We start from the raw sequence: 27503 nt of genomic DNA on the forward strand, positions 1-27503 counted from the left end.
TCTTACTTCCACCAGCAGGGGTCACTCTCCTCTATGCCTTTTTTCCATTCCTTTTTTCACAAGCGCACACATGCTCCTTTCTTCTTTTCATTTGCTTTCTCTCTTGCGCTATTTAATCCTTGCAAAATACCAGCATCCTTCTCATCACCGTGGGCCTCCAGCATTGTTGCTTATTTACTTTTAATACTAGGCTTCTTTTCACCAGGACCAGCGACTCCCGCATGACTGGAGGCAACCACCGCTGACCTGGAGGCAACCACCGGTAACCTGGAGGCCAGTTTACAGCACAACCCAAGCAAAACACCTTTGCAGGCCACACGACCCCCCCGAAGAGCAGCTCAAATTCACTCGCAACCATCTCACCCTCTTCCTTCATTCACTCCTGGGCGTTTCGCTCCACCCCAAGTTGCGGGTCCAGCTTGCTCTTTCTGTCACATCCCCGCGATGAACGGTTTAGCCTGCAGGAGACCCTGCGCCGAGCCATTTTTAAACACATCTGATGCGGCAGGTGTTTCATTGCTCAACAAACAACACCTATAGGGACGGCACAGCCTATGCATCGGTCCTTCGGAGACCGCCCCAGAACGGCCAGAGTTCTCGTCCCCACGCGAGCCTGAGGAAGGCTGGCCGGGCGATGGGCCAATCAGCGTCTACTGGCCATACCACCTTGGATATGTCCGATCTCGGAAGCAAAGCAGAGATGGGTTCGGAAATACTTGGTTGGGACACCTCCTGAGAACACCAGGTATTGTAGACAATTTTGATGACGTTTTGCCATCTTGCCCAGCTCGGCTAGCATTGAGTGGCGCCTTGCTGGACACCGACCCTACGTAAAGTAGAGGCTGGAAATCCCAAGCCTCCCAAGCCCCCCAAGACCTCTAAGATAAGGACGCAACCCCGCCGCCTCTACCAGGCCTCACACCGAGCTCCTTGCCACGGCTAGGAGTGCTTATTGACCCCGCAGCCGGCCGTATGCAAATGATGGCGTTAAAAGCATCTCGCGCTGTGAAGGGGCCAGGCTTTCAGCAACTGCCCAGGGGATGGTTTTAGAGGGCGACCGCCTAACGAGGGCCAGCAGAAGTAACGTCTTCTTCTTCAAAGAAGCTTGTGTAACTAACCCAATCAGACAGCTGCCCAGGAGCTAACCTCAGTGCTAGGAAGGAGCGGGAGGGAATTGAGGGGGTGGTTACTGCTAAGGCCCTGAAATAATAATAAGACAGGCAGGAGAGTCTGACGCATGGTGGCGGAAAAGCTGCAGGTGCAAATAGGGAATGTGGTCTCGTGCGAGCAACTTGTGCATGCTCGCTGTGTGTGAGTGTGCGCTTCCTAGGTACGGCGCGCTGCAGACAGTCAAAAGGGTTGCTCCCTTTCATTAAAAGTTAATCCCCGGCTGCAGGCTATTAGAAAGCAACTAACCGCGCTCTACTCACCCTACCCAGGTCTACCGGTGAGTCTCGCCGCTGCTCCCGGCCTGTGGCATTGGCCGCGACGCTGACGTTCCGTCGACAGCGCGGCAGCCGATCAGTGAGCTCAGCGGCTGTGAGCGGGGCGTTCTGTCTACAAGACCTTTTTAAGGAGCCAGCAAAAAAGTGAAGAGAAAGGAAAGCATAAAAGCACCTTGTCTTACTAAGCACTGGAAAGGGCAGCCGGCAACCGGACGTCAAAGTAGAAAAGCAGCAAGTGAGAGGCTTGTCTCTGCCTATGGCCACACCACCCTGAGCACGCCTGATCTCGTCTGATCTCCGATTATAAGCAGGGTTGGGCCTGGTTAGTACTTGGATGGGAGACCGCCTGGGAATACCAGGTGCTGTAGGCTTTTGCTTTTTCTTACTTCCACCAGCAGGGGTCACTCTCCTCTATGCCTTTTTTCCATTCCTTTTTTCACAAGCGCACACATGCTCCTTTCTTCTTTTCATTTGCTTTCTCTCTTGCGCTATTTAATCCTTGCAAAATACCAGCATCCTTCTCATCACCGTGGGCCTCCAGCATTGTTGCTTATTTACTTTTAATACTAGGCTTCTTTTCACCAGGACCAGCGACTCCCGCATGACTGGAGGCAACCACCGGTAACCTGGAGGCCAGTTTACAGCACAACCCAAGCAAAACACCTTTGCAGGCCACACGACCCCCCCGAAGAGCAGCTCAAATTCACTCGCAACCATCTCACCCTCTTCCTTCATTCACTCCTGGGCGTTTCGCTCCACCCCAAGTTGCGGGTCCAGCTTGCTCTTTCTGTCACATCCCCGCGATGAACGGTTTAGCCTGCAGGAGACCCTGCGCCGAGCCATTTTTAAACACATCTGATGCGGCAGGTGTTTCATTGCTCAACAAACAACACCTATAGGGACGGCACAGCCTATGCATCGGTCCTTCGGAGACCGCCCCAGAACGGCCAGAGTTCTCGTCCCCACGCGAGCCTGAGGAAGGCTGGCCGGGCGATGGGCCAAGCAGCGTCTACTGGCCATACCACCTTGGATACGTCCGATCTCGGAAGCAAAGCAGAGATGGGTTCGGAAATACTTGGTTGGGACACGTCCTGAGAACACCAGGTATTGTAGACAATTTTGATGACGTTTTGCCATCTTGCCCAGCTCGGCTAGCATTGAGTGGCGCCTTGCTGGACACCGACCTTACGTAAAGTAGAGGCTGGAAGTCCCAAGCCTCCCAAGCCCCCCAAGACCTCTAAGATAAGGACGCAACCCCGCCGCCTCTACTAGGCCTCACACCGAGCTCCTTGCCACGGCTAGGAGTGCTTATTGACCCCGCAGCCGGCCGTATGCAAATGATGGCGTTAAAAGCATCTCGCGCTGTGAAGGGGCCAGGCTTTCAGCAGCTGCCCAGGGGATGGTTTTAGAGGGCGACCGCCTAACGAGGGCCAGCAGAAGTAACGTCTTCTTCTTCAAAGAAGCTTGTGTAACTAACCCAATCAGACAGCTGCCCAGGAGCTAACCTCAGTGCTAGGAAGGAGCGGGAGGGAATTGAGGGGGTGGTTCCTGCTAAGGCCCTGAAATAATAATAAGACAGGCAGGAGAGTCTGACGCATGGTGGCGGAAAAGCTGCAGGTGCAAATAGGGAATGTGGTCTCGTGCGAGCAACTTGTGCATGCTCGCTGTGTGTGAGTGTGCGCTTCCTAGGTACGGCGCGCTGCAGACAGTCAAAAGGGTTGCTCCCTTTCATTAAAAGTTAATCCCTGGCTGCAGGCTATTAGAAAGCAACTAACCGCGCTCTACTCACCCTACCCAGGTCTACCGGTGAGTCTCGCCGCTGCTCCCGGCCTGTGGCATTGGCCGCGACGCTGACGTTCCCTCGACAGCGCGGCAGCCGATCAGTGAGCTCAGCGGCTCTGAGCGGGGCGTTCTGTCTACAAGACCTTTTTAAGGAGCCAGCAAAAAAGTGAACAGAAAGGAAAGCACAAAAGCACCTTGTCTTACTAAGCACTGGAAAGGGCAGCCGGCAGTCGGACGTCAAAGTAGAAAAGCAGCAAGTGAGAGGCCTGTCTCTGCCTACGGCCACACCACCCTGAACACGTCCGATCTCATCTGATCTCGGAAGCTAAGCAGGATTGGGCCTGGTTAGTACTTGGATGGGAGACTGCCTGGGAATACCAGGTGCTGTAGGCTTTTGCCTTTTCTTACTTCCACCAGCAGGGGTCACTCTCCTCTATGCCTTTTTTCCATTCCTTTTTTCACAAGCGCACACATGCTCCTTTCTTCTTTTCATTTGCTTTCTCTCTTGCGCTATTTAATCCTTGCAAAATACCAGCATCCTTCTCATCACCGTGGGCCTCCAGCATTGTTGCTTATTTACTTTTAATACTAGGCTTCTTTTCACCAGGACCAGCGACTCCCGCATGACTGGAGGCAACCACCGCTGACCTGGAGGCAACCACCGGTAACCTGGAGGCCAGTTTACAGCACAACCCAAGCAAAACACCTTTGCAGGCCACACGACCCCCCCGAAGAGCAGCTCAAATTCACTCGCAACCATCTCACCCTCTTCCTTCATTCACTCCTGGGCGTATCGCTCCACCCCAAGTTGCGGGTCCAGCTTGCTCTTTCTGTCACATCCCCGCGATGAACGGTTGAGCCTGCAGGAGACCCTGCGACGAGCCATTTTTAAACACATCTGATGCGGCAGGTGTTTCATTGCTCAACAAACAACACCTATAGGGACGGCACAGCCTATGCATCGGTCCTTCGGAGATCGCCCCAGAACGGCTAGAGTTCTCGTCCCCACGCGAGCCTGAGGAAGGCTGGCCGGGCGATGGGCCAAGCAGCGTCTACTGGCCATACCACCTTGGATACGTCCGATCTCGGAAGCAAAGCAGAGATGGGTTCGGAAATACTTGGTTGGGACACCTCCTGAGAACACCAGGTATTGTAGACAATTTTGATGACGTTTTGCCATCTTGCCCAGCTCGGCTAGCATGGAGTGGCGCCTTGCTGGACACCGACCTTACGTAAAGTAGAGGCTGGAAGTCCCAAGCATCCCAAGCCCCCCAAGACCTCTAAGATAAGGACGCAACCCCGCCGCCTCTACCAGGCCTCACACCGAGCTCCTTGCCACAGCTAGGAGTGCTTATTGACCCCGCAGCCGGCCGTATGCAAATGATGGCGTTAAAAGCATCTCGCGCTGTGAAGGGGCCAGGCTTTCAGCAGCTGCCCAGGGGATGGTTTTAGAGGGCGACCGCCTAACGAGGGCCAGCAGAAGTAACGTCTTCTTCTTCAAAGAATCTTGTGTAACTAACCCAATCAGACAGCTGCCCAGGAGCTAACCTCAGTGCTAGGAAGGAGCGGGAGGGAATTGAGGGGGTGGTTCCTGCTAAGGCCCTGAAATAATAATAAGACAGGCAGGAGAGTCTGACGCATGGTGGCGGAAAAGCTGCAGGTGCAAATAGGGAATGTGGTCTCGTGCGAGCAACTTGTGCATGCTCGCTGTGTGTGAGTGTGCGCTTCCTAGGTACGGCGCGCTGCAGACAGTCAAAAGGGTTGCTCCCTTTCATTAAAAGTTAATCCCCGGCTGCAGGCTATTAGAAAGCAACTAACCGCGCTCTACTCACCCTACCCAGGTCTACCGGTGAGTCTCGCCGCTGCTCCCAGCCTGTGGCATTGGCCGCGACGCTGACGTTCCGTCGACAGCGCGGCAGCCGAACAGTGAGCTCAGCGGCTCTGAGCGGGGCGTTCTGTCTACAAGACCTTTTTAAGGAGCCAGCAAAAAAGTGAAGAGAAAAGAAAGCACAAAAGCACCTTGTCTTACTAAGCACTGGAAAGGGCAGCCGGCAACCGGACGTCAAAGTGGAAAAGCAGCAAGTGAGAGGCCTGTCTCTGCATACGGCCACACCACCCTGAACACACCCGATCTCGTCTGATCTTGGAAGCTAAGCAGGGTCGGGCCTGGTTAGTACTTGGATGGGATACTGCCTGGGAATACCAGGTGCTGTAGGCTTTTGCTTTTTCTTACTTCCACCAGCAGGGGTCACTCTCCTCTATGCCTTTTTTCCATTCCTTTTTTCACAAGCGCACACATGCTCCTTTCTTCTTTTCATTTGCTTTCTCTCTTGCGCTATTTAATCCTTGCAAAATACCAGCATCCTTCTCATCACCGTGGGCCTCCAGCATTGTTGCTTATTTACTTTTAATACTAGGCTTCTTTTCACCAGGACCAGCGACTCCCGCATGACTGGAGGCAACCACCGCTGACCTGGAGGCAACCACCGGTAACCTGGAGGCCAGTTTACAGCACAACCCAAGCAAAACACCTTTGCAGGCCACACGACCCCCCCGAAGAGCAGCTCAAATTCACTCGCAACCATCTCACCCTCTTCCTTCATTCACTCCTGGGCGTTTCGCTCCACCCCAAGTTGCGGGTCCAGCTTGCTCTTTCTGTCACATCCCCGCGATGAACGGTTTAGCCTGCAGGAGACCCTGCGCCGAGCCATTTTTAAACACATCTGATGCGGCAGGTGTTTCATTGCTCAACAAACAACACCTATAGGGACGGCACAGCCTATGCATCGGTCCTTCGGAGACCGCCCCAGAACGGCCAGAGTTCTCGTCCCCACGCGAGCCTGAGGAAGGCTGGCCGGGCGATGGGCCAATCAGCGTCTACTGGCCATACCACCTTGGATACGTCCGATCTCGGAAGCAAAGCAGAGATGGGTTCGGAAATACTTGGTTGGGACACCTCCTGAGAACACCAGGTATTGTAGACAATTTTGATGACGTTTTGCCATCTTGCCCAGCTCGGCTAGCATTGAGTGGCGCCTTGCTGGACACCGACCTTACGTAAAGTAGAGGCTGGAAATCCCAAGCCTCCCAAGCCCCCCAAGACCTCTAAGATAAGGACGCAACCCCGCCGCCTCTACCAGGCCTCACACCGAGCTCCTTGCCACGGCTAGGAGTGCTTATTGACCCCGCAGCCGGCCGTATGCAAATGATGGCGTTAAAAGCATCTCGCGCTGTGAAGGGGCCAGGCTTTCAGCAACTGCCCAGGGGATGGTTTTAGAGGGCGACCGCCTAACGAGGGCCAGCAGAAGTAACGTCTTCTTCTTCAAAGAAGCTTGTGTAACTAACCCAATCAGACAGCTGCCCAGGAGCTAACCTCAGTGCTAGGAAGGAGCGGGAGGGAATTGAGGGGGTGGTTACTGCTAAGGCCCTGAAATAATAATAAGACAGGCAGGAGAGTCTGACGCATGGTGGCGGAAAAGCTGCAGGTGCAAATAGGGAATGTGGTCTCGTGCGAGCAACTTGTGCATGCTCGCTGTGTGTGAGTGTGCGCTTCCTAGGTACGGCGCGCTGCAGACAGTCAAAAGGGTTGCTCCCTTTCATTAAAAGTTAATCCCCGGCTGCAGGCTATTAGAAAGCAACTAACCGCGCTCTACTCACCCTACCCAGGTCTACCGGTGAGTCTCGCCGCTGCTCCCGGCCTGTGGCATTGGCCGCGACGCTGACGTTCCGTCGACAGCGCGGCAGGCGATCAGTGAGCTCAGCGGCTCTGAGCGGGGCGTTCTGTCTACAAGACCTTTTTAAGGAGCCAGCAAAAAAGTGAAGAGAAAGGAAAGCATAAAAGCACCTTGTCTTACTAAGCACTGGAAAGGGCAGCCGGCAACCGGACGTCAAAGTAGAAAAGCAGCAAGTGAGAGGCCTGTCTCTGCCTATGGCCACACCACCCTGAACACACCTGATCTCGTCTGATCTCGGATTATAAGCAGGGTTGGGCCTGGTTAGTACTTGGATGGGAGACCGCCTGGGAGTACCAGGTGCTGTAGGCTTTTGCTTTTTCTTACTTCCACCAGCAGGGGTCACTCTCCTCTATGCCTTTTTTCCATTCCTTTTTTCACAAGCGCACACATGCTCCTTTCTTCTTTTCATTTGCTTTCTCTCTTGCGCTATTTAATCCTTGCAAAATACCAGCATCCTTCTCATCACCGTGGACCTCCAGCATTGTTGCTTATTTACTTTTAATAATAGGCTTCTTTTCACCAGGACCAGCGACTCCCGCATGACTGGAGGCAACCACCGCTGACCTGGAGGCAACCACCGGTAACCTGGAGGCCAGTTTACAGCACAACCCAAGCAAAACACCTTTGCAGGCCACACGACCCCCCCGAAGAGCAGCTCAAATTCACTCGCAACCATCTCACCCTCTTCCTTCATTCACTCCTGGGCGTTTCGCTCCACCCCAAGTTGCGGGTCCAGCTTGCTCTTTCTGTCACATCCCCGCGATGAACGGTTTAGCCTGCAGGAGACCCTGCGCCGAGCCATTTTTAAACACATCTGATGCGGCAGGTGTTTCATTGCTCAACAAACAACACCTATAGGGACGGCACAGTCTATGCATCGGTCCTTCGGAGACCGCCCCAGAACGGCCAGAGTTCTCGTCCCCACGCGAGCCTGAGGAAGGCTGGCCGGGCGATGGGCCAAGCAGCGTCTACTGGCCATACCACCTAGGATACGTCCGATCTCAGAAGCAAAGCAGAGATGGGTTCGGAAATACTTGGTTGGGACACCTCCTGAGAACACCAGGTATTGTAGACAATTTTGATGACGTTTTGCCATCTTGCGCAGCTCGGCTAGCATTGAGTGGCGCCTTGCTGGACACCGACCTTACGTAAAGTAGAGGCTGGAATTCCCAAGCCTCCCAAGCCCCCCAAGACCTCTAAGATAAGGACGCAACCCCGCCGCCTCTACCAGGCCTCACACCGAGCTCCTTGCCACGGCTAGGAGTGCTTATTGACCCCGCAGCCGGCCGTATGCAAATGATGGCGTTAAAAGCATCTCGCGCTGTGAAGGGGCCAGGCTTTCAGCAGCTGCCCAGGGGATGGTTTTAGAGGGCGACCGCCTAACGAGGGCCAGCAGAAGTAACGTCTTCTTCTTCAAAGAAGCTTGTGTAACTAACCCAATCAGACAGCTGCCCAGGAGCTAACCTCAGTGCTAGGAAGGAGCGGGAGGGAATTGAGGGGGTGGTTCCTGCTAAGGCCCTGAAATAATAATAAGACAGGCAGGAGAGTCTGACGCATGGTGGCAGAAAAGCTGCAGGTGCAAATAGGGAATGTGGTCTCGTGCGAGCAACTTGTGCATGCTCGCTGTGTGTGAGTGTGCGCTTCCTAGGTACGGCGCGCTGCAGACAGTCAAAAGGGTTGCTCCCTTTCATTAAAAGTTAATCCCCGGCTGCAGGCTATTAGAAAGCAACTAACCGCGCTCTACTCACCCTACCCAGGTCTACCGGTGAGTCTCGGCGCTGCTCCCGGCCTGTGGCATTGGCCGCGACGCTGACGTTCCGTCGACAGCGCGGCAGCCGATCAGTGAGCTCAGCGGCTCTGAGCGGGGCGTTCTGTCTACAAGACCTTTTTAAGGAGCCAGCAAAAAAGTGAAGAGAAAGGAAAGCACAAAAGCACCTTGTCTTACTAAGCACTGGAAAGGGCAGCCGGCAACAGGACGTCAAAGTAGAAAAGCAGCAAGTGAGAGGCTTGTCTCCACCTATGGCCACACCACCCTGAACACACCTGATCTCGTCTGATCTCGGATTATAAGCAGGGTTGGGCCTGGCTAGTACTTGGATGGGAGACCGCCTGGGAATACCACGTGCTGTAGGCTTTTGCCTTTTCTTACTTCCACCAGCAGGGGTCACTCTCCTCTTTGCCTTTTTTCCATTCCTTTTTTCACAAGCGCACACATGCTCCTTTCTTCTTTTCATTTGCTTTCTCTCTTGCGCTATTTAATCCTTGCAAAATACCAGCATCCTTCTCATCACCGTGGGCCTCCAGCATTGTTGCTTATTTACTTTTAATACTAGGCTTCTTTTCACCAGGACCAGCGACTCCCGCATGACTGGAGGCAACCACCGCTGACCTGGAGGCAACCACCGGTAACCTGGAGGCCAGTTTACAGCACAACCCAAGCAAAACACCTTTGCAGGCCACACGACCCCCCCGAAGAGCAGCTCAAATTCACTCGCAACCATCTCACCCTCTTCCTTCATTCACTCCTGGGCGTTTCGCTCCACCCCAAGTTGCGGGTCCAGCTTGCTCTTTCTGTCACATCCCCGCGATGAACGGTTTAGCCTGCAGGAGACCCTGCGCCGAGCCATTTTTAAACACATCTGATGCGGCAGGTGTTTCATTGCTCAACAAACAACACCTATAGGGACGGCACAGCCTATGCATCGGTCCTTCGGAGACCGCCCCAGAACGGCCAGAGTTCTCGTCCCCACGCGAGCCTGAGGAAGGCTGGCCGGGCGATGGGCCAAGCAGCGTCTACTGGCCATACCACCTTGGATACGTCCGATCTCGGAAGCAAAGCAGAGATGGGTTCGGAAATACTTGGTTGGGACACCTCCTGAGAACACCAGGTATTGTAGACAATTTTGATGACGTTTTGCCATCTTGCCCAGCTCGGCTAGCATTGAGTGGCGCCTTGCTGGACACCGACCTTACGTAAAGTAGAGGCTGGAAGTCCCAAGCCTCCCAAGCCCCCCAAGACCTCTAAGATAAGGACGCAACCCCGCCGCCTCTACCAGGCCTCACACCGAGCTCCTTGCCACGGCTAGGAGTGCTTATTGACCCCGCAGCCGGCCGTATGCAAATGATGGCGTTAAAAGCATCTCGCGCTGTGAAGGGGCCAGGCTTTCAGCAGCTGCCCAGGGGATGGTTTTAGAGGGCGACCGCCTAACGAGGGCCAGCAGAAGTAACGTCTTCTTCTTCAAAGAAGCTTGTGTAACTAACCCAATCAGACAGCTGCCCAGGAGCTAACCTCAGTGCTAGGAAGGAGCGGGAGGGAATTGAGGGGGTGGTTCCTGCTAAGGCCCTGAAATAATAATAAGACAGGCAGGAGAGTCTGACGCATGGTGGCGGAAAAGCTGCAGGTGCAAATAGGGAATGTGGTCTCGTGCGAGCAACTTGTGCATGCTCGCTGTGTGTGAGTGTGCGCTTCCTAGGTACGGCGCGCTGCAGACAGTCAAAAGGGTTGCTCCCTTTCATTAAAAGTTAATCCCTGGCTGCAGGCTATTAGAAAGCAACTAACCGCGCTCTACTCACCCTACCCAGGTCTACCGGTGAGTCTCGCCGCTGCTCCCGGCCTGTGGCATTGGCCGCGACGCTGACGTTCCGTCGACAGCGCGGCAGCCGATCAGTGAGCTCAGCGGCTCTGAGCGGGGCGTTCTGTCTACAAGACCTTTTTAAGGAGCCAGCAAAAAAGTGAAGAGAAAGGAAAGCACAAAAGCACCTTGTCTTACTAAGCACTGGAAAGGGCAGCCGGCAACCGTACGTCAAAGTGGAAAAGCAGCAAGTGAGAGGCCTGTCTCTGCCTAAGGCCACACCACCCTGAACACGCTCGATCTCGTCTGATCTCAGAAGCTAAGCAGGGTTGGGCCTGGTTAGTACTTGGATGGGAGACCACCTGGGAATACCAGGTGCTGTAGGCTTTTGCTTTTTCTTACTTCCACCAGCAGGGGTCACTCTCCTCTATGCCTTTTTTCCATTCCTTTTTTCACAAGCGCACACATGCTCCTTTCTTCTTTTCATTTGCTTTCTCTCTTGCGCTATTTAATCCTTGCAAAATACCAGCATCCTTCTCATCACCGTGGGCCTCCAGCATTGTTGCTTATTTACTTTTAATACTAGGCTTCTTTTCACCAGGACCAGCGACTCCCGCATGACTGGAGGCAACCACCGCTGACCTGGAGGCAACCACCGGTAACCTGGAGGCCAGTTTACAGCACAACCCAAGCAAAACACCTTTGCAGGCCACACAACCCCCCCGAAGAGCAGCTCAAATTCACTCGCAACCATCTCACCCTCGTCCTTCATTCACTCCTGGGCGTTTCGCTCCACCCCAAGTTGCGGGTCCAGCTTGCTCTTTCTGTCACATCCCCGCGATGAACGGTTTAGCCTGCAGGAGACCCTGCGCCGAGCCATTTTTAAACACATCTGATGCAGCAGGTGTTTCATTGCTCAACAAACAACACCTATAGGGACGGCACAGCCTATGCATCGGTCCTTCGGAGACCGCCCCAGAACGGCCAGAGTTCTCGTCCCCACGCGAGCCTGAGGAAGGCTGGCCGGGCGATGGGCCAAGCAGCGTCTACTGGCCATACCACCTTGGATACGTCCGATCTCGGAAGCAAAGCAGAGATGGGTTCGGAAATACTTGGTTGGGACACCTCCTGAGAACACCAGGTATTGTAGACAATTTTGATGACGTTTTGCCATCTTGCCCAGCTCGGCTAGCATTGAGTGGCGCCTTGCTGGACACCGACCTTACGTAAAGTAGAGGCTGGAAGTCCCAAGCCTCCCAAGCCCCCCAAGACCTCTAAGATAAGGACGCAACCCCGCCGCCTCTACCAGGCCTCACACCGAGCTCCTTGCCACGGCTAGGAGTGCTTATTGACCCCGCAGCCGGCCGTATGCAAATGATGGCGTTAAAAGCATCTCGCGCTGTGAAGGGGCCAGGCTTTCAGCAGCTGCCCAGGGGATGGTTTTAGAGGGCGACCGCCTAACGAGGGCCAGCAGAAGTAACGTCTTCTTCTTCAAAGAAGCTTGTGTAACTAACCCAATCAGACAGCTGCCCAGGAGCTAACCTCAGTGCTAGGAAGGAGCGGGAGGGAATTGAGGGGGTGGTTCCTGCTAAGGCCCTGAAATAATAATAAGACAGGCAGGAGAGTCTGACGCATGGTGGCAGAAAAGCTGCAGGTGCAAATAGGGAATGTGGTCTCGTGCGAGCAACTTGTGCATGCTCGCTGTGTGTGAGTGTGCGCTTCCTAGGTACGGCGCGCTGCAGACAGTCAAAAGGGTTGCTCCCTTTCATTAAAAGTTAATCCCCGGCTGCAGGCTATTAGAAAGCAACTAACCGCGCTCTACTCACCCTACCCAGGTCTACCGGTGAGTCTCGGCGCTGCTCCCGGCCTGTGGCATTGGCCGCGACGCTGACGTTCCGTCGACAGCGCGGCAGCCGATCAGTGAGCTCAGCGGCTCTGAGCGGGGCGTTCTGTCTACAAGACCTTTTTAAGGAGCCAGCAAAAAAGTGAAGAGAAAGGAAAGCACAAAAGCACCTTGTCTTACTAAGCACTGGAAAGGGCAGCCGGCAACAGGACGTCAAAGTAGAAAAGCAGCAAGTGAGAGGCTTGTCTCCACCTATGGCCACACCACCCTGAACACACCTGATCTCGTCTGATCTCGGATTATAAGCAGGGTTGGGCCTGGCTAGTACTTGGATGGGAGACCGCCTGGGAATACCACGTGCTGTAGGCTTTTGCCTTTTCTTACTTCCACCAGCAGGGGTCACTCTCCTCTTTGCCTTTTTTCCATTCCTTTTTTCACAAGCGCACACATGCTCCTTTCTTCTTTTCATTTGCTTTCTCTCTTGCGCTATTTAATCCTTGCAAAATACCAGCATCCTTCTCATCACCGTGGGCCTCCAGCATTGTTGCTTATTTACTTTTAATACTAGGCTTCTTTTCACCAGGACCAGCGACTCCCGCATGACTGGAGGCAACCACCGCTGACCTGGAGGCAACCACCGGTAACCTGGAGGCCAGTTTACAGCACAACCCAAGCAAAACACCTTTGCAGGCCACACGACCCCCCCGAAGAGCAGCTCAAATTCACTCGCAACCATCTCACCCTCTTCCTTCATTCACTCCTGGGCGTTTCGCTCCACCCCAAGTTGCGGGTCCAGCTTGCTCTTTCTGTCACATCCCCGCGATGAACGGTTTAGCCTGCAGGAGACCCTGCGCCGAGCCATTTTTAAACACATCTGATGCGGCAGGTGTTTCATTGCTCAACAAACAACACCTATAGGGACGGCACAGCCTATGCATCGGTCCTTCGGAGACCGCCCCAGAACGGCCAGAGTTCTCGTCCCCACGCGAGCCTGAGGAAGGCTGGCCGGGCGATGGGCCAAGCAGCGTCTACTGGCCATACCACCTTGGATACGTCCGATCTCGGAAGCAAAGCAGAGATGGGTTCGGAAATACTTGGTTGGGACACCTCCTGAGAACACCAGGTATTGTAGACAATTTTGATGACGTTTTGCCATCTTGCCCAGCTCGGCTAGCATTGAGTGGCGCCTTGCTGGACACCGACCTTACGTAAAGTAGAGGCTGGAAGTCCCAAGCCTCCCAAGCCCCCCAAGACCTCTAAGATAAGGACGCAACCCCGCCGCCTCTACCAGGCCTCACACCGAGCTCCTTGCCACGGCTAGGAGTGCTTATTGACCCCGCAGCCGGCCGTATGCAAATGATGGCGTTAAAAGCATCTCGCGCTGTGAAGGGGCCAGGCTTTCAGCAGCTGCCCAGGGGATGGTTTTAGAGGGCGACCGCCTAACGAGGGCCAGCAGAAGTAACGTCTTCTTCTTCAAAGAAGCTTGTGTAACTAACCCAATCAGACAGCTGCCCAGGAGCTAACCTCAGTGGTAGGAAGGAGCGGGAGGGAATTGAGGGGGTGGTTCCTGCTAAGGCCCTGAAATAATAATAAGACAGGCAGGAGAGTCTGACGCATGGTGGCGGAAAAGCTGCAGGTGCAAATAGGGAATGTGGTCTCGTGCGAGCAACTTGTGCATGCTCGCTGTGTGTGAGTGTGCGCTTCCTAGGTACGGCGCGCTGCAGACAGTCAAAAGGGTTGCTCCCTTTCATTAAAAGTTAATCCCTGGCTGCAGGCTATTAGAAAGCAACTAACCGCGCTCTACTCACCCTACCCAGGTCTACCGGTGAGTCTCGCCGCTGCTCCCGGCCTGTGGCATTGGCCGCGACGCTGACGTTCCGTCGACAGCGCGGCAGCCGATCAGTGAGCTCAGCGGCTCTGAGCGGGGCGTTCTGTCTACAAGACCTTTTTAAGGAGCCAGCAAAAAAGTGAAGAGAAAGGAAAGCACAAAAGCACCTTGTCTTACTAAGCACTGGAAAGGGCAGCCGGCAACCGTACGTCAAAGTGGAAAAGCAGCAAGTGAGAGGCCTGTCTCTGCCTAAGGCCACACCACCCTGAACACGCTCGATCTCGTCTGATCTCAGAAGCTAAGCAGGGTTGGGCCTGGTTAGTACTTGGATGGGAGACCACCTGGGAATACCAGGTGCTGTAGGCTTTTGCTTTTTCTTACTTCCACCAGCAGGGGTCACTCTCCTCTATGCCTTTTTTCCATTCCTTTTTTCACAAGCGCACACATGCTCCTTTCTTCTTTTCATTTGCTTTCTCTCTTGCGCTATTTAATCCTTGCAAAATACCAGCATCCTTCTCATCACCGTGGGCCTCCAGCATTGTTGCTTATTTACTTTTAATACTAGGCTTCTTTTCACCAGGACCAGCGACTCCCGCATGACTGGAGGCAACCACCGCTGACCTGGAGGCAACCACCGGTAACCTGGAGGCCAGTTTACAGCACAACCCAAGCAAAACACCTTTGCAGGCCACACAACCCCCCCGAAGAGCAGCTCAAATTCACTCGCAACCATCTCACCCTCGTCCTTCATTCACTCCTGGGCGTTTCGCTCCACCCCAAGTTGCGGGTCCAGCTTGCTCTTTCTGTCACATCCCCGCGATGAACGGTTTAGCCTGCAGGAGACCCTGCGCCGAGCCATTTTTAAACACATCTGATGCAGCAGGTGTTTCATTGCTCAACAAACAACACCTATAGGGACGGCACAGCCTATGCATCGGTCCTTCGGAGACCGCCCCAGAACGGCCAGAGTTCTCGTCCCCACGCGAGCCTGAGGAAGGCTGGCCGGGCGATGGGCCAAGCAGCGTCTACTGGCCATACCACCTTGGATACGTCCGATCTCGGAAGCAAAGCAGAGATGGGTTCGGAAATACTTGGTTGGGACACCTCCTGAGAACACCAGGTATTGTAGACAATTTTGATGACGTTTTGCCATCTTGCCCAGCTCGGCTAGCATTGAGTGGCGCCTTGCTGGACACCGACCTTACGTAAAGTAGAGGCTGGAAGTCCCAAGCCTCCCAAGCCCCCCAAGACCTCTAAGATAAGGACGCAACCCCGCCGCCTCTACCAGGCCTCACACCGAGCTCCTTGCCACGGCTAGGAGTGCTTATTGACCCCGCAGCCGGCCGTATGCAAATGATGGCGTTAAAAGCATCTCGCGCTGTGAAGGGGCCAGGCTTTCAGCAGCTGCCCAGGGGATGGTTTTAGAGGGCGACCGCCTAACGAGGGCCAGCAGAAGTAACGTCTTCTTCTTCAAAGAAGCTTGTGTAACTAACCCAATCAGACAGCTGCCCAGGAGCTAACCTCAGTGCTAGGAAGGAGCGGGAGGGAATTGAGGGGGTGGTTCCTGCTAAGGCCCTGAAATAATAATAAGACAGGCAGGAGAGTCTGACGCATGGTGGCGGAAAAGCTGCAGGTGCAAATAGGGAATGTGGTCTCGTGCGAGCAACTTGTGCATGCTCGCTGTGTGTGAGTGTGCGCTTCCTAGGTACGGCGCGCTGCAGACAGTCAAAAGGGTTGCTCCCTTTCATTAAAAGTTAATCCCTGGCTGCAGGCTATTAGAAAGCAACTAACCGCGCTCTACTCACCCTACCCAGGTCTACCGGTGAGTCTCGCCGCTGCTCCCGGCCTGTGGCATTGGCCGCGACGCTGACGTTCCGTCGACAGCGCGGCAGCCGATCAGTGAGCTCAGCGGCTCTGAGCGGGGCGTTCTGTCTACAAGACCTTTTTAAGGAGCCAGCAAAAAAGTGAAGAGAAAGGAAAGCACAAAAGCACCTTGTCTTACTAAGCACTGGAAAGGGCAGCCGGCAACCGTACGTCAAAGTGGAAAAGCAGCAAGTGAGAGGCCTGTCTCTGCCTAAAGCCACACCACCCTGAACACGCCCGATCTTGTCTGATCTCAGAAGCTAAGCAGGGTTGGGCCTGGTTAGTACTTGGATGGGAGACCACCTGGGAATACCAGGTGCTGTAGGCTTTTGCTTTTTCTTACTTCCACCAGCAGGGGTCACTCTCCTCTATGCCTTTTTTCCATTCCTTTTTTCACAAGCGCACACATGCTCCTTTCTTCTTTTCATTTGCTTTCTCTCTTGCGCTATTTAATCCTTGCAAAATACCAGCATCCTTCTCATCACCGTGGGCCTCCAGCATTGTTGCTTATTTACTTTTAATACTAGGCTTCTTTTCACCAGGACCAGCGACTCCCGCATGACTGGAGGCAACCACCGCTGACCTGGAGGCAACCACCGGTAACCTGGAGGCCAGTTTACAGCACAACCCAAGCAAAACACCTTTGCAGGCCACACAACCCCCCCGAAGAGCAGCTCAAATTCACTCGCAACCATCTCACCCTCTTCCTTCATTCACTCCTGGGCGTTTCGCTCCACCCCAAGTTGCGGGTCCAGCTTGCTCTTTCTGTCACATCCCCGCGATGAACGGTTTAGCCTGCAGGAGACCCTGCGCCGAGCCATTTTTAAACACATCTGATGCGGCAGGTGTTTCATTGCTCAACAAACAACACCTATAGGGACGGCACAGCCTATGCATCGGTCCTTCGGAGACCGCCCCAGAACGGCCAGAGTTCTCGTCCCCACGCGAGCCTGAGGAAGGCTGGCCGGGCGATGGGCCAAGCAGCGTCTACTGGCCATACCACCTTGGATACGTCCGATCTCGGAAGCAAAGCAGAGATGGGTTCGGAAATACTTGGTTGGGACACCTCCTGAGAACACCAGGTATTGTAGACAATTTTGATGACGTTTTGCCATCTTGCCCAGCTCGGCTAACATTGAGTGGCGCCTTGCTGGACACCGACCTTACGTAAAGTAGAGGCTGGAAGTCCCAAGCCTCCCAAGCCCCCCAAGACCTCTAAGATAAGGACGTAACCCCGCCGCCTCTACCAGGCCTCACACCGAGCTCCTTGCCACGGCTAGGAGTGCTTATTGACCCCGCAGCCGGCCGTATGCAAATGATGGCGTTAAAAGCATCTCGCGCTGTGAAGGGGCCAGGCTTTCAACAGCTGCCCAGGGGATGGTTTTAGAGGGCGACCGCCTAACGAGGGCCAGCAGAAGTAACGTCTTCTTCTTCAAAGAAGCTTGTGTAACTAACCCAATCAGACAGCTGCCCAGGAGCTAACCTCAGTGCTAGGAAGGAGCGGGAGGGAATTGAGGGGGTGGTTCCTGCTAAGGCCCTGAAATAATAATAAGAGAGGCAGGAGAGTCTGACGCATGGTGGCGGAAAAGCTGCAGGTGCAAATAGGGAATGTGGTCTCGTGCGAGCAACTTGTGCATGCTCGCTGTGTGTGAGTGTGCGCTTCCTAGGTACGGCGCGCTGCAGACAGTCAAAAGGGTTGCTCCCTTTCATTAAAAGTTAATCCCCGGCTGCAGGCTATTAGAAAGCAACTAACCGCGCTCTACTCACCCTACCCAGGTCTACCGGTGAGTCTCGCCGCTGCTCCCGGCCTGTGGCATTGGCCGCGACGCTGACGTTCCGTCGACAGCGCGGCAGCCGATCAGTGAGCTCAGCGGCTCTGAGCGGGGCGTTCTGTCTACAAGACCTTTTTAAGGAGCCAGCAAAAAAGTGAAGAGAAAGGAAAGCACAAAAGCACCTTGTCTTACTAAGCACTGGAAAGGGCAGCCGGCAACAGGACGTCAAAGTAGAAAAGCAGCAAGTGAGAGGCCTGTCTCTGCCTACGGCCACACCACCCTGAACACGCCCGATCTCGTCTGATCTCAGAAGCTAAGCACGGTTGGTCCTGGTTAGTACTTGGATGGGAGACCGCCTGGGAATACCAGGTGCTGTAGGCTTTTGCTTTTTCTTACTTCCACCAGCAGGGGTCACTCTCCTCTATGCCTTTTTTCCATTCCTTTTTTCACAAGCGCACACATGCTCCTTTCTTCTTTTCATTTGCTTTCTCTCTTGCGCTATTTAATCCTTGCAAAATACCAGCATCCTTCTCATCACCGTGGGCCTCCAGCATTGTTGCTTATTTACTTTTAATACTAGGCTCCTTTTCACCAGGACCAGCGACTCCCGCTTGACTGGAGGCAACCACCGCTGACCTGGAGGCAACCACCGGTAACCTGGAGGCCAGTTTACAGCACAACCCAAGCAAAACACCTTTGCAGGCCACACAACCCCCCCGAAGAGCAGCTCAATTCACTCGCAACCATCTCACCCTCTTCCTTCATTCACTCCTGGGCGTTTCGCTCCACCCCAAGTTGCGGGTCCAGCTTGCTCTTTCTGTCACATCCCCGCGATGAACGGTTTAGCCTGCAGGAGACCCTGCGCCGAGCCATTTTTAAACACATCTGATGCGGCAGGTGTTTCATTGCTCAACAAACAACACCTATAGGGACGGCACAGCCTATGCATCGGTCCTTCGGAGACCGCCCCAGAACGGCCAGAGTTCTCGTCCCCACGCGAGCCTGAGGAAGGCTGGCCGGGCGATGGGCCAAGCAGCGTCTACTGGCCATACCACCTTGGATACGTCCGATCTCGGAAGCAAAGCAGAGATGGGTTCGGAAATACTTGGTTGGGACACCTCCTGAGAACACCAGGTATTGTAGACAATTTTGATGACGTTTTGCCATCTTGCCCAGCTCGGCTAGCATTGAGTGGCGCCTTGCTGGACACCGACCTTACGTAAAGTAGAGACTGGAAGTCCCAAGCCTCCCAAGCCCCCCAAGACCTCTAAGAGACTCAGAAAGAGAATAGGAGGGATCCAATGGCTGGATGTCCTTAAGGACAAAAATGTCCAGGAAGGATGGGAAATTTTTAAAAATGAGATTCTCAAAGCACAATCGTTAACAATCCCGAAAAGTAGGAAGAATGGGAAGCATTTAAGGAAACCAGGATGGATGAACACAGAACTTAAACACATGCTAAAAAGAAAGAAAGAAATGTTTATTAAATGGAAAGAGGGAGGCATATCTAAAGAAGATTATAATGCAGTCTGCAGATCCTGCAGGGCACGTATCAGGTTAGCTAAAGCTGACAATGAATTAAGGCTTGCAAGAGATGTCAAAAGCAATAAAAAAGGATTTTGGGGGTATGTCAAAAGTAAAAGAAAAGTCAAAGATGCTATAGGATTTTTACAGGATGAAAATGGAGAAATGGTAAGAGAGGATGTTGAGAAGGCCGAACTTTTTAATTCCTATTTTGCATCTGTTTTCCCTCAGAAAGAAAATGTAACATCAACTGATCTTCACTGTCCTTTTAAAGGAATAGAGGAATCCAAGTTATCTGTAAACAGAAAGCTTGTGAGGGAATATTTAGCTAACATAAATGAGTTCAAGTCTCCAGGTCCAGATGAATTACACCCCAGAGTACTGAAGGAGATCGTAGAAGAAATTTTAGAACCACTCTCCATAATCTTTGAAAATTCTTGGAGAACAGGAGAAGTCCCAGAAGACTGGAGAAGAGCAAATGTTGTTCCTATCTTCAAAAAGGGGAAGAAGGTGGACCCAGGGAACTATAGGCCGGTGAGTCTGACTTCTATACCAGGAAAGATCTTTGAACAAATTATTAAACAACATGTATGTAAGTACATGGATAAGAATGAAGTGATTAACCAGAGTCAGCATGGGTTTGTAACTAACAAGTCATGTCAGACTAACTTAATTTCCTTCTATGACAGAATCACTGACTGGGTGGATCAGGGAAATGCTGTAGATATAGTATATCTTGACTTCAGCAAAGCATTTGACAAAGTATCTCACACCATCCTTATTGACAAAATGACCAAGTATGCAATGGACCAGGCAACTGTTAGGTGGATTCATAACTGGCTTAGTGATCGGACTCAAAGGGTGGTTGTAAATGGCTTCACATCCAGCTGGATGAATGTCTCAAGTGGGGTACCACAGGGCTCCGTCCTGGGACCTGTATTGTTCAACATCTTTATCAATGATTTAGATGAAGGAATTGAGGGTAAACTGATTAAATTTGCTGATGACACAAAGCTAGGAGGGATAGCTAATACTAGAGAAGAGAGAGAGAGAGGATTCAAAAAGACCTAAATAAACTGGAGCAGTGGGCAGCAACCAACAGAATGGTTTTTAACAGGGAAAAATGCAAAGTACTACATCTGGGCAATAAAAATGAAAAAAGCATATACAGAATGGGAGGAATAGAGCTAAGCAACAGTACATGTGAAAAAGACTTAGGTATACTAATAGATCATAGACTGAACATGAGTCAACAGTGTGATGCAGCAGCAAAAAAGGCAAATACAATTCTGGGATGTATTAACAGAAGCATACAGTCTAGATCACGTGAAGTCATTATCGGTCTTTACTCCTCTTTGGTCAGACCTCATCTGGAATACTGTGTACAGTTTTGGGCACCACATTTTAAAAAAGACATAGACAAACTGGAGCAAGTTCAGAGAAGAGCGACCAGAATGGTGACTGGTCTGCAAACCATGTCCTATGAGGAACGGTTGCAGGATTTGGGAATGTTTAGCTTGCAAAAAAGAAGACTGAGAGGAGACTTAATAGCTGTCTACAAATATGTCAAGGGCTGTCACATTGTAGAAGGATCATCTTTATTCTCATTTGCACAAGGAAAGACTAGAAGCAATGGGATGAAACTAAATGGGAGGAGACACAGATTAGATATTAGAAAAAACTTTTTGACAGTTAGGGTGATTAATGAGTGGAACAGGCTGCCACGAGAGGTGGTGAGTTCCCCTTCAATGGACGTCTTCAAACAGAGGCTGGACAGACATCTGTCTGAGATGATCTAGTGAATCCTGCTTTGAGCAGGGAGTTGGACCAGATGACCCAGGAGGTCCCTTCCAACTCTACCATTCTATGATTCTATGATTCTATGATAAGGACGCAACCCCGCCGCCTCTACCAGGCCTCACACCGAGCTCCTTGCCACGGCTAGGAGTGCTTATTGACCCCGCAGCCGGCCGTATGCAAATGATGGCGTTAAAAGCATCTCGCGCTGTGAAGGGGCCAGGCTTTCAGCAGCTGCCCAGGGGATGGTTTTAGAGGGCGACCGCCTAACGAGGGCCAGCAGAAGTAACGTCTTCTTCTTCAAAGAAGCTTGTGTAACTAACCCAATCAGACAGCTGCCCAGGAGCTAACCTCAGTGCTAGGAAGGAGCGGGAGGGAATTGAGGGGGTGGTTCCTGCTAAGGCCCTGAAATAATAATAAGAGAGGCAGGAGAGTCTGACGTATGGTGGCGGAAAAGCTGCAGGTGCAAATAGGGAATGTGGTCTCGTGCGAGCAACTTGTGCATGCTCGCTGTGTGTGAGTGTGCGCTTCCTAGGTACGGCGCGCTGCAGACAGTCAAAAGGGTTGCTCCCTTTCATTAAAAGTTAATCCCCGGCTGCAGGCTATTAGAAGGCAACTAACCGCGCTCTACTCACCCTACCCAGGTCTACCGGTGAGTCTCGCCGCTGCTCCCGGCCTGTGGCATTGGCCGCGACGCTGACGTTCCGTCGACAGCGCGGCAGCCGATCAGTGAGCTCAGCGGCTCTGAGCGGGGCGTTCTGTCTACAAGACCTTTTTAAGGAGCCAGCAAAAAAGTGAAGAGAAAGGAAAGCACAAAAGCACCTTGTCTTACTAAGCACTGGAAAGGGCAGCCGGCAACCGGACGTCACAGTAGAAAAGCAGCAAGTGAGAGGCCTGTCTCTGCCTACGGCCACACCACCCTGAACACGCCCGATCTCGTCTGATCTCGGAAGCTAAGCAGGGTTGGGCCTGGCCTGGTTAGTACTTGGATAGGAGACTGCCTGGGAATACCAGGTGCTGTAGGCTTTTGCTTTTTCTTACTTCCACAAGCAGGGGTCACTCTCCTCTATGCCTTTTTTCCATTCCTTTTTTCACAAGCGCACACATGCTCCTTTCTTCTTTTCATTTGCTTTCTCTCTTGCGCTATTTAATCCTTGCAAAATACCAGCATCCTTCTCATCACCGTGGGCCTCCAGCATTGTTGCTTATTTACTTTTAATACTAGGCTTCTTTTCACCAGGACCAGCGACTCCCGCATGACTGGAGGCAACCACCGCTGACCTGGAGGCAACCACCGGTAACCTGGAGGCCAGTTTACAGCACAACCCAAGCAAAACACCTTTGCAGGCCACACGACCCCCCCGAAGAGCAGCTCAAATTCACTCGCAACCATCTCACCCTCTTCCTTCATTCACTCCTGGGCGTTTCGCTCCACCCCTAGTTGCGGGTCCAGCTTGCTCTTTCTGTCACATCCCTGCGATGAACGGTTTAGCCTGCAGGAGACCCTGCGCCGAGCCATTTTTAAACACATCTGATGCGGCAGGTGTTTCATTGCTCAACAAACAACACCTATAGGGACGGCACAGCCTATGCATCGGTCCTTCGGAGACCGCCCCAGAACGGCCAGAGTTCTCGTCCCCACGCGAGCCTGAGGAAGGCTGGCCGGGCGATGGGCCAAGCAGCGTCTACTGGCCATACCACCTTGGATACGTCCGATCTCGGAAGCAAAGCAGAGATGGGTTCGGAAATACTTGGTTGGGACACCTCCTGAGAACACCAGGTATTGTAGACAATTTTGATGACGTTTTGCCATCTTGCCCAGCTCGGCTAGCATTGAGTGGCGCCTTGCTGGACACCGACCTTACGTAAAGTAGAGGCTGGAAGTCCCAAGCCTCCCAAGCCCCCCAAGACCTCTAAGAGACTCAGAAAGAGAATAGGAGGGATCCAATGGCTGGATGTCCTTAAGGACAAAAATGTCCAGGAAGGATGGGAAATTTTTAAAAATGAGATTCTCAAAGCACAATCGTTAACAATCCCGAAAAGTAGGAAGAATGGGAAGCATTTAAGGAAACCAGGATGGATGAACACAGAACTTAAACACATGCTAAAAAGAAAGAAAGAAATGTTTATTAAATGGAAAGAGGGAGGCATATCTAAAGAAGATTATAATGCAGTCTGCAGATCCTGCAGGGCACGTATCAGGTTAGCTAAAGCTGACAATGAATTAAGGCTTGCAAGAGATGTCAAAAGCAATAAAAAAGGATTTTGGGGGTATGTCAAAAGTAAAAGAAAAGTCAAAGATGCTATAGGATTTTTACAGGATGAAAATGGAGAAATGGTAAGAGAGGATGTTGAGAAGGCCGAACTTTTTAATTCCTATTTTGCATCTGTTTTCCCTCAGAAAGAAAATGTAACATCAACTGATCTTCACTGTCCTTTTAAAGGAATAGAGGAATCCAAGTTATCTGTAAACAGAAAGCTTGTGAGGGAATATTTAGCTAACATAAATGAGTTCAAGTCTCCAGGTCCAGATGAATTACACCCCAGAGTACTGAAGGAGATCGTAGAAGAAATTTTAGAACCACTCTCCATAATCTTTGAAAATTCTTGGAGAACAGGAGAAGTCCCAGAAGACTGGAGAAGAGCAAATGTTGTTCCTATCTTCAAAAAGGGGAAGAAGGTGGACCCAGGGAACTATAGGCCGGTGAGTCTGACTTCTATACCAGGAAAGATCTTTGAACAAATTATTAAACAACATGTATGTAAGTACATGGATAAGAATGAAGTGATTAACCAGAGTCAGCATGGGTTTGTAACTAACAAGTCATGTCAGACTAACTTAATTTCCTTCTATGACAGAATCACTGACTGGGTGGATCAGGGAAATGCTGTAGATATAGTATATCTTGACTTCAGCAAAGCATTTGACAAAGTATCTCACACCATCCTTATTGACAAAATGACCAAGTATGCAATGGACCAGGCAACTGTTAGGTGGATTCATAACTGGCTTAGTGATCGGACTCAAAGGGTGGTTGTAAATGGCTTCACATCCAGCTGGATGAATGTCTCAAGTGGGGTACCACAGGGCTCCGTCCTGGGACCTGTATTGTTCAACATCTTTATCAATGATTTAGATGAAGGAATTGAGGGTAAACTGATTAAATTTGCTGATGACACAAAGCTAGGAGGGATAGCTAATACTAGAGAAGAGAGAGAGAGAGGATTCAAAAAGACCTAAATAAACTGGAGCAGTGGGCAGCAACCAACAGAATGGTTTTTAACAGGGAAAAATGCAAAGTACTACATCTGGGCAATAAAAATGAAAAAAGCATATACAGAATGGGAGGAATAGAGCTAAGCAACAGTACATGTGAAAAAGACTTAGGTATACTAATAGATCATAGACTGAACATGAGTCAACAGTGTGATGCAGCAGCAAAAAAGGCAAATACAATTCTGGGATGTATTAACAGAAGCATACAGTCTAGATCACGTGAAGTCATTATCGGTCTTTACTCCTCTTTGGTCAGACCTCATCTGGAATACTGTGTACAGTTTTGGGCACCACATTTTAAAAAAGACATAGACAAACTGGAGCAAGTTCAGAGAAGAGCGACCAGAATGGTGACTGGTCTGCAAACCATGTCCTATGAGGAACGGTTGCAGGATTTGGGAATGTTTAGCTTGCAAAAAAGAAGACTGAGAGGAGACTTAATAGCTGTCTACAAATATGTCAAGGGCTGTCACATTGTAGAAGGATCATCTTTATTCTCATTTGCACAAGGAAAGACTAGAAGCAATGGGATGAAACTAAATGGGAGGAGACACAGATTAGATATTAGAAAAAACTTTTTGACAGTTAGGGTGATTAATGAGTGGAACAGGCTGCCACGAGAGGTGGTGAGTTCCCCTTCAATGGACGTCTTCAAACAGAGGCTGGACAGACATCTGTCTGAGATGATCTAGTGAATCCTGCTTTGAGCAGGGAGTTGGACCAGATGACCCAGGAGGTCCCTTCCAACTCTACCATTCTATGATTCTATGATTCTATGATAAGGACGCAACCCCGCCGCCTCTACCAGGCCTCACACCGAGCTCCTTGCCACGGCTAGGAGTGCTTATTGACCCCGCAGCCGGCCGTATGCAAATGATGGCGTTAAAAGCATCTCGCGCTGTGAAGGGGCCAGGCTTTCAGCAGCTGCCCAGGGGATGGTTTTAGAGGGCGACCGCCTAACGAGGGCCAGCAGAAGTAACGTCTTCTTCTTCAAAGAAGCTTGTGTAACTAACCCAATCAGACAGCTGCCCAGGAGCTAACCTCAGTGCTAGGAAGGAGCGGGAGGGAATTGAGGGGGTGGTTCCTGCTAAGGCCCTGAAATAATAATAAGAGAGGCAGGAGAGTCTGACGTATGGTGGCGGAAAAGCTGCAGGTGCAAATAGGGAATGTGGTCTCGTGCGAGCAACTTGTGCATGCTCGCTGTGTGTGAGTGTGCGCTTCCTAGGTACGGCGCGCTGCAGACAGTCAAAAGGGTTGCTCCCTTTCATTAAAAGTTAATCCCCGGCTGCAGGCTATTAGAAGGCAACTAACCGCGCTCTACTCACCCTACCCAGGTCTACCGGTGAGTCTCGCCGCTGCTCCCGGCCTGTGGCATTGGCCGCGACGCTGACGTTCCGTCGACAGCGCGGCAGCCGATCAGTGAGCTCAGCGGCTCTGAGCGGGGCGTTCTGTCTACAAGACTTTTTTAAGGAGCCAGCAAAAAAGTGAAGAGAAAGGAAAGCACAAAAGCACCTTGTCTTACTAAGCACTGGAAAGGGCAGCCGGCAACCGGACGTCACAGTAGAAAAGCAGCAAGTGAGAGGCCTGTCTCTGCCTACGGCCACACCACCCTGAACACGCCCGATCTCGTCTGATCTCGGAAGCTAAGCAGGGTTGGGCCTGGCCTGGTTAGTACTTGGATAGGAGACTGCCTGGGAATACCAGGTGCTGTAGGCTTTTGCTTTTTCTTACTTCCACAAGCAGGGGTCACTCTCCTCTATGCCTTTTTTCCATTCCTTTTTTCACAAGCGCACACATGCTCCTTTCTTCTTTTCATTTGCTTTCTCTCTTGCGCTATTTAATCCTTGCAAAATACCAGCATCCTTCTCATCACCGTGGGCCTCCAGCATTGTTGCTTATTTACTTTTAATACTAGGCTTCTTTTCACCAGGTCCAGCGACTCCCGCATGACTGGAGGCAACCACCGCTGACCTGGAGGCAACCACCGGTAACCTGGAGGCCAGTTTACAGCACAACCCAAGCAAAACACCTTTGCAGGCCACACGACCCCCCCGAAGAGCAGCTCAAATTCACTCGCAACCATCTCACCCTCTTCCTTCATTCACTCCTGGGCGTTTCGCTCCACCCCTAGTTGCGGGTCCAGCTTGCTCTTTCTGTCACATCCCTGCGATGAACGGTTTAGCCTGCAGGAGACCCTGCGCCGAGCCATTTTTAAACACATCTGATGCGGCAGGTGTTTCATTGCTCAACAAACAACACCTATAGGGACGGCACAGCCTATGCATCGGTCCTTCGGAGACCGCCCCAGAACGGCCAGAGTTCTCGTCCCCACGCGAGCCTGAGGAAGGCTGGCCGGGCGATGGGCCAAGCAGCGTCTACTGGCCATACCACCTTGGATACGTCCGATCTCGGAAGCAAAGCAGAGATGGGTTCGGAAATACTTGGTTGGGACACCTCCTGAGAACACCAGGTATTGTAGACAATTTTGATGACGTTTTGCCATCTTGCCCAGCTCGGCTAGCATTGAGTGGCGCCTTGCTGGACACCGACCTTACGTAAAGTAGAGGCTGGAAGTCCCAAGCCTCCCAAGCCCCCCAAGACCTCTAAGATAAGGACGCAACCCCGCCGCCTCTACCAGGCCTCACACCGAGCTCCTTGCCACGGCTAGGAGTGCTTATTGACCCCGCAGCCGGCCGTATGCAAATGATGGCGTTAAAAGCATCTCGCGCTGTGAAGGGGCCAGGCTTTCAGCAGCTGCCCAGGGGATGGTTTTAGAGGGCGACCGCCTAACGAGGGCCAGCAGAAGTAACGTCTTCTTCTTCAAAGAAGCTTGTGTAACTAACCCAATCAGACAGCTGCCCAGGAGCTAACCTCAGTGCTAGGAAGGAGCGGGAGGGAATTGAGGGGGTGGTTCCTGCTAAGGCCCTGAAATAATAATAAGAGAGGCAGGAGAGTCTGACGTATGGTGGCGGAAAAGCTGCAGGTGCAAATAGGGAATGTGGTCTCGTGCGAGCAACTTGTGCATGCTCGCTGTGTGTGAGTGTGCGCTTCCTAGGTACGGCGCGC

The 27503-nt window shown here is 52.1% G+C and overlaps 10 non-coding genes and 2 pseudogenes across 10 annotated transcripts; all 12 read left to right on the plus strand.

Annotated features, from left to right (window-relative positions):
* The first annotated feature begins 1697 nt into the window (after positions 1 to 1697).
* Positions 1698 to 1816, plus strand: LOC141267261 (5S ribosomal RNA). The gene has a single exon (XR_012321270.1). It is a non-coding gene; the product is annotated as a 5S ribosomal RNA (ribosomal RNA).
* A 1685-nt stretch (positions 1817 to 3501) lies between these two features.
* On the plus strand, positions 3502 to 3620 carry LOC141266218 (5S ribosomal RNA). The gene has a single exon (XR_012320271.1). It is a non-coding gene; the product is annotated as a 5S ribosomal RNA (ribosomal RNA).
* A 1706-nt stretch (positions 3621 to 5326) lies between these two features.
* LOC141266470 (5S ribosomal RNA) lies at positions 5327 to 5445 on the plus strand. The gene has a single exon (XR_012320507.1). It is a non-coding gene; the product is annotated as a 5S ribosomal RNA (ribosomal RNA).
* A 1706-nt stretch (positions 5446 to 7151) lies between these two features.
* Positions 7152 to 7270, plus strand: LOC141266708 (5S ribosomal RNA). The gene has a single exon (XR_012320736.1). It is a non-coding gene; the product is annotated as a 5S ribosomal RNA (ribosomal RNA).
* Positions 7271 to 8976: 1706 nt separating this feature from the next.
* On the plus strand, positions 8977 to 9095 carry LOC141267746 (5S ribosomal RNA; annotated as a pseudogene).
* A 1706-nt stretch (positions 9096 to 10801) lies between these two features.
* LOC141266520 (5S ribosomal RNA) lies at positions 10802 to 10920 on the plus strand. The gene has a single exon (XR_012320555.1). It is a non-coding gene; the product is annotated as a 5S ribosomal RNA (ribosomal RNA).
* A 1706-nt stretch (positions 10921 to 12626) lies between these two features.
* Positions 12627 to 12745, plus strand: LOC141267747 (5S ribosomal RNA; annotated as a pseudogene).
* A 1706-nt stretch (positions 12746 to 14451) lies between these two features.
* On the plus strand, positions 14452 to 14570 carry LOC141266521 (5S ribosomal RNA). The gene has a single exon (XR_012320556.1). It is a non-coding gene; the product is annotated as a 5S ribosomal RNA (ribosomal RNA).
* A 1706-nt stretch (positions 14571 to 16276) lies between these two features.
* LOC141266777 (5S ribosomal RNA) lies at positions 16277 to 16395 on the plus strand. Its single transcript, XR_012320802.1, has one exon. It is a non-coding gene; the product is annotated as a 5S ribosomal RNA (ribosomal RNA).
* A 1706-nt stretch (positions 16396 to 18101) lies between these two features.
* LOC141266553 (5S ribosomal RNA) lies at positions 18102 to 18220 on the plus strand. Its single transcript, XR_012320587.1, has one exon. It is a non-coding gene; the product is annotated as a 5S ribosomal RNA (ribosomal RNA).
* Positions 18221 to 22062: 3842 nt separating this feature from the next.
* On the plus strand, positions 22063 to 22186 carry LOC141266705 (5S ribosomal RNA). Its single transcript, XR_012320733.1, has one exon. It is a non-coding gene; the product is annotated as a 5S ribosomal RNA (ribosomal RNA).
* Positions 22187 to 26029: 3843 nt separating this feature from the next.
* On the plus strand, positions 26030 to 26153 carry LOC141266706 (5S ribosomal RNA). The gene has a single exon (XR_012320734.1). It is a non-coding gene; the product is annotated as a 5S ribosomal RNA (ribosomal RNA).
* Positions 26154 to 27503: the final 1350 nt, after the last annotated feature.

Source organism: Phyllobates terribilis, unplaced genomic scaffold, assembly GCF_046119375.1.
Source record: "Phyllobates terribilis strain yellow unplaced genomic scaffold, ASM4611937v1 Scaffold_4__5_contigs__length_816908805, whole genome shotgun sequence".
Taxonomy (NCBI): Eukaryota; Metazoa; Chordata; class Amphibia; order Anura; family Dendrobatidae; genus Phyllobates; species Phyllobates terribilis.